The sequence below is a fragment of the Neomonachus schauinslandi genome, chromosome X, assembly GCF_002201575.2.
Source record: "Neomonachus schauinslandi chromosome X, ASM220157v2, whole genome shotgun sequence".
Classification (NCBI taxonomy): Eukaryota; Metazoa; Chordata; class Mammalia; order Carnivora; family Phocidae; genus Neomonachus; species Neomonachus schauinslandi.
In genome coordinates this window covers 8,911,184-8,922,523 of record NC_058419.1, presented here as the reverse complement: position 1 = coordinate 8,922,523, position 11,340 = coordinate 8,911,184, and positions in this window count along the sequence as shown.

Sequence of the window (11,340 nt, the reverse complement as noted above, 5' to 3'; positions counted from 1 at the left end):
ATGGTGAAAAATTAAATCAGGAACAAGTATTGCTTTGAAAATATAATCAAGGCATTAACACACGAAATGGTTAAAATAAGTATAACTATTAGGAAAGAAGATAAGAAATTGTTTTATTTGTGAACTTTATGATCATAATTAGGAAAATAAATCAAAAATCTATGAAAATGAACACTAGTTACTACAGGCTCCACATGTTTCTTAGTCATATATTTTTTAAGAACAAGTAGAGACTTACCCAAAGAGATAAAGCATTGTAGTACTTAATCTAAACTCAAAAGAGTGATTAAAGATAATAGAATAGATGACCCTGAAATAGACCAAAGTACTGATTCATTCCATCATTCATTCATGTGCTATGAATCAGTGATACTGGCCTTCTTTTGTTCTTTTTGTTCCTCAAGAACATCCAAGCCCCTTCCAATCTTCATGTCTTTTTACTTTCCTATCCCTCCAATCAAAACTTCTTCTTCCTCTCTATTCTTTGTCTGGCTTCTTATTCATCTTTTCACATCTCAGCTCATCTCTTCAGAACCCTTTTTTGGCCATTCTGCCTGAAACAACCCCCATACCACCATCACTCTTCTCTATCCCAGTAATTCTCAAAATGTGTCCATGCACCAGCAGCATGAGCATTTCCCCAAACCTACTGACTGAGAAACTCTGAGGGTGGGCCCTGGCAATCTGGGTTTTAACAAACCCTTCAAGTGATTCTGATGTGCCCTCCATTCTGAGAACCAGTACTCTAGTCCACTGTCCTGTTTTATTTTATTCAGAGCACCTGTGATAGCCTGAATTTGTCTTTAACTATCTTTTAACTTTTTTTATGTTTCCTATCACTGAAATGTAAGTTCCACGATGCATGAATCTTTGCTTTGTTTATGGCTAAATCCCCTATGCCTAGATCAGTACCTTCCAGATACATAGGAGGTATTAAAATGTATTTGTTGAAAAGTACACCAAAAAATCACCAACGGCTGCCTCTGGGTGGTGAGATTCTAGATGAATTTTACTTTCTTTACAATTTGTATGTACTGTCTAGATTTTAAACCGTAAGCATATACTTTATAATTATAAAAACCAACTTACATCATAGAATGATATGCATATAAGTCTGCATTTCCCATATTGATAGCAACAGAGCAGTCTACTTTACTCTCTGTTGGAATCCCATGATCTCCATGGCAACAAAAGCTGCACTATTATCTTAATATTGAATTTAGCATTATTGTGATAAGCTTCTGAGTAGTATCTTCAGGGGCAAGTAATTTAAAATCCAAGCCCTTATCAGTAACCCTTGACTGTTTTACAAGCAAATGACCTTCCAAATAACATGCACATGTTCTTATTCTTCCATCTAGAATTTTCTAAAACGTCTCTTTTTAGATTATACTATTTAAGTGTATCACTTACTCCAATCTAGTCTCTATAAATAATCCTGAGACCTACTGTAACAGCAACAATAACAAAACCAGCATATTTAGGACAACTTATAATAATTCCATTGTTTGATAAGAACTCTTCCCCTATTGAGACATAATAGTTGGATTTTGAACTATCACTCAGGAAAGTTGTTTAACTGACATGATATTTGAACAGTTCTTCTAAGAGAGGGTAGTTCTAGCAGGACAGTATGTCCCGCTTCACTCTGAAGACCAGAGATCTCGGGGCGCCTGGGTGGCTCAGTCGGTTGGGTGTCTGCCTTCGGCTCAGGTCATGATCCCAGGGTCCTGGGATCAAGCCCCACATCAGGCTCCCTGCTCGGCGGAGAGCCTGCTTCTCCCTCTCCCTCTGCTGCTCCCCCTGCTTGGGCTCTCTCTCTGTCAAATGAACAAATAAAACCTTAAAAAAAAAAGACCAGAGATCTCTGCTCTGACTATTGTAAATATGATGAAATTAGTGTCACTTAGTGGATGAGAATTTTTATCTCTTTCAATAAATGATGGACTATATCTAGTCCTACTTCCACCATTAATTTCCTGTGTGACCTTGGGCAAGCCACTTAAATTCTCTGGACCTTGCTTTCCTTATTGGTAAAAAGAAGATATTTTATTAAATGAGCTCTTAAACATTTTCTAGCTCTAAAGTTTATTGAGATCGATGTCAATTATTCAAATTGGGATTTCACTGTGGTGGGTGTCACTTGCTCATGATTTAGTCAGTATCAATTTAAGGGAAACTAAGATTAGAAAAAAAGTAAGAAGGCAGTATTGCTGACCCTTGGCAAACCTGACTTCATTATACACTTTTGATATATGCAACTGTTCATGACAATAGAGGAAGAAGAAAAAAATCAGGCTCAGTGAGAAAAAGCAAATGCGTGCTGCATGCTGAGTGATGACCCTGTACCAGGCACTATCTTATGTGTTTTACATCTATTTACTTATTTAACCTTCTCAACAAGTCTGTGAACTGGGTTTTAGTATTATCCCACTTTACTGGTACGGAAACTGAGGGACAAAGTGAAATTGCAAGGTCACAAAACTGGTAGGAGTCAGAGCTAGAATTCAAACTGAGGCAGGCTGATTCCAGAGTCCATGTTCCTGTTTACCACACCCTGTTACCTCTGACCAGGCCAGCCTTCATAGGTTCCTTTAAAGTACTCATAGATGGCTTGTCAGGAGCTCAATGGTGACGTTCTCTTTCCTCAAGCAGTCACATGAGCTGTAGCCATACTTGTCCATAGGAGGAGCAACACCCATGGCTTTCATAATTGGTTCTCCTCACCTACCCACCTCTGGAACTTCAGGCCCCTTCAATGAGCCTTTGGCTTGTCTCATCCCAAGACAGGAGAATGTGCACAAATACATAAAAACACTGACATCCTCTCTAGAGTTTTGCATACATTTAGTGACAGGGCACAGATTTCTCTTTTTAAAATTTTTCCACATTAGTATGTTTCGTCTCCCTGAATAGATAAGAAGTTCCTTTGGGGGCGCCTGGGTGGCTCAGTTGGTTAAGCGACTGCCTTCAGCTCAGGTCATGATCCTGGAGTCCCGGGATCGAGTCCCATATCGGGCTTCCTGCTCTGCAGGGAGTCTGCTTCTCCCTCTGACCCTCCCCCCTCTCATGTGCTCTCTCTCTCTCAAATAAATAAATAAAATCTTAAAAAAAAAAAAAAAAAAAGAAGTTCCTTTGGGCAGAGATATTACAGACTGCATCATCTGTAACCCTCAGAGAATCAAATGTTTACTGAACATCTAGTCAGTGCCAGGCACAGTTTTGGGGTCGGGGGCTACACGATGAATACGATGCAGTCTTTGCTTTTGAGGAATTCAGAGATTAGCAGGGGAGATAGATATGTAAACAACCCAGATAAGTGGCATAAAAATGAAATGACTAAAGGGCTGTACATACGGAGGGAAAAAGTCATTCACTTGGCTGAGGGAGGCCAAAGTAGTCTGCGTGTGTATGTAGCAGGCACGGTGATCAAGACCCTGAGCTTTGGAGGCAGAAAGAACTTAGTCTGAATTCTGACTTATCCACTTAGAAGCTGTGTGATGTTGCAAAGAAAAAAAAAAAAAAAAACCTTAACTTTCTTGAGTCTCAAGTCTCTCATCAGTAGAATGGTAACAGTAATGAGATGTGAATGAGAAAAAGCCCTTACCAATGCCCAGCGTACATTGGGTATGAAAGAAACGGTAGCTACTATTTGTATTGGGTAAATCTTCATGTAGAAGAAAACAGGTGAGGTAGCCCTTGAAGAAGGAATATGAAAGGACAAAGGGGACAGTATTCAGTTGCAGAAAAGAGCCGGAGACGTGGCATATTGGGAAGAAAAAGAATTGTGTATGACTGCTGGGTATTACAGAGGTTTGGGGACAGTGTGAAGAAAGGTCATGCAGGGTAGTTTACAGTCGGATTGAAAAGGACCTTGAAAATCAGGATCAAAGGATTTTGAACTTCAGCTTGAATGAAAAGGGGACTAATAGAAGGGCATTAAATATGGAGTGGAAAGGAAAAATGACATATCCTTTCATCTACACTTGTAATGCCTCAGGAAGTGAGTGTGATCATCCTTCAGATTATTTGGTTATCCCTGAGTAAATCTCTTTCAGAAAGACTTTAATTCCCAGGGAACAAACTGATGAGACAGCTGCCTACCAGCAACCATTAATTCAGCCTACATTCTCTAATCACAATTCTCAAATTGTCCAATAATACATTTTCTGAAATAATCGTAGTCCAGCAGAAAAACTGTTCTGCTGGTTCAGCATTTTTTATTCAGTAAGAAGGGGAAAAAATACTTAACGAGTTAGTCTATCTTGAGGTTGGAAATGTTACTGGATTTCTATCACCTTAAAAAAACCCCACATTTTTCATTAATATAACCACCCAACATTTTTCTGAAAGAGTCCCAAAGGCTGTACAACCACATCACAGATCATGGGGAGAGTCTACCTTGGAAGCTTACCTCATTTTTGCATTTGCCCCCCTCCCCATCCTTTGACTCTAGAATCCAAGTAACTGGTCTATAATCTCAGGAGCTCATCTTAAGGCCAGCTGATATTGCTACTGCTCCCAGAATCCATCAGGTATAGTGTAAGCATATTCATCACCTTTTGCCAAACTATATTTTTCCTTTTTTAAGATGAAGTATGGGGGCACCTGGGTGGCTCAGTCATTAAGCGTCTGCCTTCGGCTCAGGTCATGATCCCAGGGTCCTGGGATCGAGCCCTGCATCAGGCTCCCTGCTCCGTGGAGAATCTGCTTCTCCCTCTCCCACTCCCCCTGCTTGTGTTCCCTCTCTCGCTGTGTCTCTCTCTCTCAAATAAATAAATAAAATCTTAAAAAAAAAAAAAAAAGATGAAGTATGGATTTTAACTCTGGCCACTTGGTCATATTGAAAAATATGACCACAATTACCGATGAGTCACAGCACAACACAACCAACTCCCGGAGTGACCTGGATTCAGTCTCTCTCCATCCTCGGCCTCCATTTTCACTTCTGTAAAGGAGGGTGTTGACTGCAGAATCTGAGAGAAGCCCTTAGTTGCTGACATTCTCAACTTCAGTTTATAAATTTGGGGTGCCCTATTATTTTGGAAACAAGGTGTTTAATGCCCTGGGAAGAAATCATAGCAGAGAAGTGTTATATCACCATGGCCAATATTTACTGAGCAGTCACTGTGTGTCACACTCCCCTGGACATTTTTAATAATCCCAGATGAATCTTGTGGCATCCTACCAATAAGATAGAATGTGATACAGAGTATAATTCCTTTGGGACTCCCCCGTTTTTCCCAAACTCCTTGGTGGGAAAACTATTGAGAGTTCTCCAGTGACTACGGTCCTAAAGTCTGTTTTAGAGTAGCAGCCTTTGCTTCCCAGATTGCCAAACTTTGCTAGCCCCCTAACTCCCTTGAGGATGGCCAGAAACTGAGTCACCATGAACCCCTATCCTCACTATCACGACTGCCAGAACATTCCAAGTGCCTCGAGCAAAATCAGTCTCCATGTGTAAAATTATAACATAAAGAAACGTGCAGAAAACCATCAAATCAAAACTAACCTTAATGCATGCATGAGTTTTCTTGAGGCAATTTACTGAGGGTGACTCGAAAAGTACCAGAAAGGGTCAGCTTCCTACTGTTTTTCACAAACATACCCAACTAGGGCTCTTGGCGCTATGCTGAATTAGAAGCAATGTGTCAACTGAACACTGACAGACATGGGTTCTAGTCCTGATTAGTAAGAGTAATTAGCTGTGTTGAATGTGAGAACAAGACACTTTAAGTATCAGGGCCTCAGCTTCTTCCTCTATAAATTGAGAAGGATAGTCTTCCATGTTCCTTCTGGCTCTAATATTCTATGATCATCAAGCAAATTTTTTTCCTGTTCTCCATGTGTCATACATACCTTTTTCTGTAGTTCTCAAGAACCCTTTCAATTTATAAACACCTCTTAATATTCATTTAGAAGATATAGACTTTTTAATTAATCAAAATGTTCAGTGTACTATTTTGACATTTACAAAGATGGACATAATTTTAAGCTCATTTATTTTGTGTTTGACTATTCTATAAAGCATTCCAAAGCTCATGGTCATGTGGGAAATGAAAGCTACAAGCATGCTAATATTAATGAGCAACATATCAAGAAGTCTGGAGATTCTTCAATTAATCTGTTTCCCAGACTGTTCTCTCAGATTTCATCCTATTAAAAACCAGCCATCTTTCTTCATACAAGACAACTTTCTCACAATTCACTAAATCACCAAAGCATTCCACCTTGGCTAAAAGAGAATAATTCACATAACTTAAGTAAACCTTCCACAGAGGTATATACTGAGTGATAAAGCTTGATGTAATGTCATGATGGAGCCAAATGAATAAAGAGTGACTTTTTTTTCTGCCTACATATCAAGTAGCTTAACAAAAACTAGAGGCATTTTTATACATCTCCACAGGGAGCTTCCACAACAGTGGGGCAAGTCATGTAAGCCAGGTGTCTGCTGAACACTCCTTACAGGGATATGACAAAATCACAGCCCTATTTTGTGGTATAGTCTCTATTCCAAATATCCTTTCTCATGGTTTCCATAAATTATCAAAATATCCTGAATATTCCAATATTCCAGTATTCAAACTACTTCTATTGATGTGGGAAACAAGGGCAAAAGAAAAATTAATTTCCCTACTACTTACAGCCCCTTGACAAGTCCTTGAAACAAGCAGAGCGATATCCCTCTGGGAACGCAGCTGCCTTGATGTTAACACTTGGCTAAGGGCAAAAGGCAATCTTAGCCTGACCCCCAGGATCCTGTAAAGCTACTTTAACATATAAAAATTCCTTTGGACATTTCCTTTATCTCACCCCCCAAGATACATTTTAGCAGTCATCTTCCAAGCATATGACCCACTGATACACATCTGAAGGGTCTCATGACTGAGTTTTTTTTTTTTTTTAAGATTTTTTTATTTTAGAGAGGGGGTGTGGGGAGGGGCAGAGGGAGAAGGACAGCAATCTCAAGCAGACTCCCTACTGAGCAAGGAGCCCAACCTGGGGCTTGATCCCAGGAACCTGAGATCATGACCTGAGCTGAAATTACAAGTTAGACACTCAACTGACTCAGCCACCCAGGCTGTCATGACTGAGTTTTTACTAAACAGTAATAAATGATCTTTTCCTAACACTAGCTAGCCCCTCCAAGGTCCTGGAAACCTTGCTTCCAAAATTCCTTAGAGACTTACGCTATCCCTAATCCCCTCCCAACTTGAAAGTATATAATCACCATTCCTCACAACCCCAATACAACTTTTTCTGCCCACAGGTCCTGTCCTCATGCTTTAATAAAACCACCTTTTTGCACTGAAGACATCTCAAGAATTCTTTCTTGACCATTTGCTCTGAAGCCCAATATTTTCCTATATCACTATTAACGCGTGTCTTGTTCTCAAAAGTAAAACATAGATCTTTTATGTCACCACACTGTTAGATCCCACCACATCTGGAAGTGTATTCAAATGTGGGCTATTACTTGAAAGAAAATGCTCTATTTGTAGGACAGAACCATACTCACTGTCTAAAGGATGATGCAAAAGTTTGCTTTCCTTTTCCTACCTGGCTACCTTGCACTCAAAATGAAGACATTTCCAGTAGGCCTAAGAGGTCCTCTTTCTTCCCTGAGTTCCCCCCATCTCCCTTTATTTCCCAGCCCCTGCTTCCTTGAATCCCACCCTGCAAGGTCAAAGCCGGGGGACCTTCACGCCCAACTTCCCCAGAGGAGATGTGGCTCCTTATCACATTATAGCCCACTGCAGGGTCAGCTTCAGACTTTCAGAAGAACGAGTAACAACTAACACACTCACTACACACTGGGCACTGCCTGATTACGTTAGATATACCTGCGTCCCTCACAACAACCCTCCGAGTCAAGTGCAATTACCTCCCTCATTTTACAGATGAAACAAAAACTGAGGCAGAGAGAGTACACGGCTAGTACACTGCGGGGCCAAAGTCCAAACGTCTGCAGTCTCCTTCCAGAGCCTGGGCTCGTCACCAGGGCACTGCCTTTCAAGACACATATGGGAACAGGACAACATCAACCTATTCCAGGCAAATAGTCACTGCCCCTTGTGGTCTCATTTTAAGGTGTTACTATGCTTCAGTCAACAATCTTTTCTACTGGAGATGGGAAAACACAGGAACAAAGGGGGCCGATGGGACACAAAAACCTGTCCTAACACATTCATACATTTTTTCAATCTCAGTTCTGCAAAACATGGTCAGTCCGGAGGAAATCCCTTCATGCCCCCAGGACCATCACCTCACAGGTGCAAGTGGCCCTTGGCGGGAGGGCAGGATGCTGCAAAATCCACCATGCAATCTGACAGAGGGAGAGGAAAAACAAAAACAGGATTTGGGGTGTCCTTGGTGGCCACACTTAGATATTTAAGGAGAAAGTTATAAATAATACCATCTTCACATATCACTGATAACACAGATTCCCTTAAACTTGGAAAAATTGGACTAAAACACAGCAAGACATCACAATTTTCTAAGACCTGTTTTTCATATGTTCCAAATAATTGGTGGGGAAGAAAGACAATTTTCCTTCTACCTCTTTAATAAAAGACAGATTAACAGGACAAAAGCAAACAAGTTTAATAACATGCATACCTCCCGTATACATGCGAGACACGCAGGAAAACTGAGTCAACTCCCGTGAAATGACCCAAACCACCATCTTAAAGACCATCTCCAGTAAAGGCTAAAGAAAGATTTTGGGGCGGGGAGGGGGAAAAGCCAGTTTGAGGAGATGAGCAGGCAAAGCACAATAAAAAATGATACAACTGTTAAGCAGATTTAAGTTGCTGCCTTCTCCATTGAGAAGAGTTTCCAGAGATTTACAGTCGTCCCCCTCTTCCTGGTACTGAGAGGGAGACACCCTTAGAAATGGAGATTTCCTTTTTAAATGTAAATGTCCCCTACAAAAGGGTGACTTCTACTTGGTTTTCAGAGCTTTTCCTATGTCTGCTCTTTTTTTAAAAAAATAATCAGCCTAAAATAATCCTTATGCCAAAGAAACATATTTGGGGGTGGCAAATTCTACTCCCCTTCATATAACAAAACATGGGATAAAATTAATGCAAGAAAAAAATGTTTGTTTTTTTAATTTTATTTTATTATGTTAGTCACCATACATCATTAGTTTTTGATGTGATTCACGATTCATTGTTTTCGTAAAAAAAAAAGTTTTTATATCAAGTTGAAGGTTTCAAAACCATAAATCAGCAATAAAGAAAAGCTAAGTGATAACATCTGAGTACAGACTGTCTTCTATTACTGCATCTTGTCATTTTTAAGCATATGTAACTCACAATGAAAATATACAGAAAATTTGAAGCTTCAGAATATACGAAACTGGGAGTACTTGAATTTCCACTTCTTTCTTCTCTAAATCTGAACAAACAGAATATTGTTTCTGTCGGTTCCCAGTATTAGGCAGGAAAAGATTTATTAATGCAGTAAGCGGGGCTTTCCCATCTTTAAATGACATTTTAAATCAGGTTTTACGGGAAGCTTAAATTTTTCCCCAGAATCCCTTAATACACAGAATAAGGGAAAGAAATAATTAGTAAAAATCAGCACCATATTCTTTATTAAGAAAAAAAGAAAAAAATACTTCGGAGATAAAAAAAAAATTTATATATCAAAGAATGCATAACCTATGCCTATTTAATGCACAGCTCCCATTCGATTCTTTTTTTTTTTTTAAAGATTTTATTTATTTATTTGAGAGAGAGAATGAGATAGAGAGAGCATGAGAGTGGGGAGGGTCAGAGGGTGAAGCAGACTCCCTGCCGAGCAGGGAGCCCGATGTGGGACTCGATCCAGGGACTCCAGGATCATGACCTGAGCTGAAGGCAGTCGCCCAACCAACTGAGCCACCCAGGCGCCCTCCCATTCGATTCTTTGTACAAAGAATGTATTTCTCTTAAAAAAATAGCCTGGTATGAAAAAAAAAATCCCTTTGAGGACCAAAACCCCCAAGCGTGTAATTGCTAGGCCTATGCATCTATAACTGGTCTGTACCAGATGTCACCAGCAAAAATGTTCTAACTATAACCACTCTGGTTCCTGTACCTAAACATACAGAAGCCTTGTCTACTAACTTTGTCCGCCACAAGTAATTTTTGTTTGTTGATTTTAAATAAGTGCCCTGGTGCCCCTGTGAGGAAATCCTCAAAGAGGCCAGCCACGTTTTATTTGGTGGGTCTGAAAGATTTCTGAGCAGGGAACTATGCAGAGCCTGCCAGGATCCTTTGCTCTCCATGCCTTCCCAACAGGAACCTGTCACAAAACTGAGCTCAGCACTGCCTAAGTCCCAAGGCGATTTCTGAACTACGGAGAAGAAATTTGTTTCTACAAAAATCCACCACCATCTTCTCAGTCTGGAAACTTAGAATTAAGTCACTCCTTCAATGCAGGGTTGACTACAAAAGCAGCCACATGGTAGCATGTTCTTCTGCGGCCGAGTTCCCAAGAGCCCTCACCATAGATCTTCTGCTTAGTGATCCAATGCCTCAATGCAAACTGCGGCCTACTGCACCCCCGTCCCAGTGTCACACGCCCTGCCCACCACCCACTCACTACTTCCTCCCTTTCCTTATTATGAGCACACCTACTCTGGGCAGGGTCTCCTACTTGTTGCTTAGGAAACCTAAACTACAATAAAATACAGCGCCTACTCTCAAGGAGTTTACAGTCTAACTGGGGAGGTAAGACTTCAGATAAATAATTCTAATACGAGGTAAAAATGTAAAGGCTCCTTATTGTGCTTGGATTGCTCAGGAGAAGGAAAATATCCTTTGAGTTAATGTCTGATGCATAATAATTCCTCAGTAACAATGAACTGACTAATAACAGGACTGTTCCAGATGCCTTACATAGATATTCTCATTTAATCTTCTCTGCAACACAGTGAGGTCAGTACCCAGCTTATCTCCATTGTTGAGATGAGGAAACTGAACCACAGATGGGGTGAGTAATGCCTCAAGGTCACATGCTCTTAAGTATCAGAGCAAAGAGTTGAACTCAGGCCGACTTTCTTCCAAGTCTGAGCTCTTAATAACTCTACTATCCTGCTTCTGTAAACATAATAAATACATGAGCTTGGTCTTAATGGTTAGTCTGGCAGAAAGCAATCCCAAGTGGAGCTTTAATATTAGCAAAAGTGTATAAAAGGGAAAGCATGAGGGCACATGAGGGGCAGAAATGAATTTAATTTCACTGGAATATGGGATGCATATGTGGAAAACCGTAATGTGTGAGACATGCTTGAGAAGGAGACGGCGGATTGAGACTGGATGGTCTTGGGACCATCATTTCCCATCA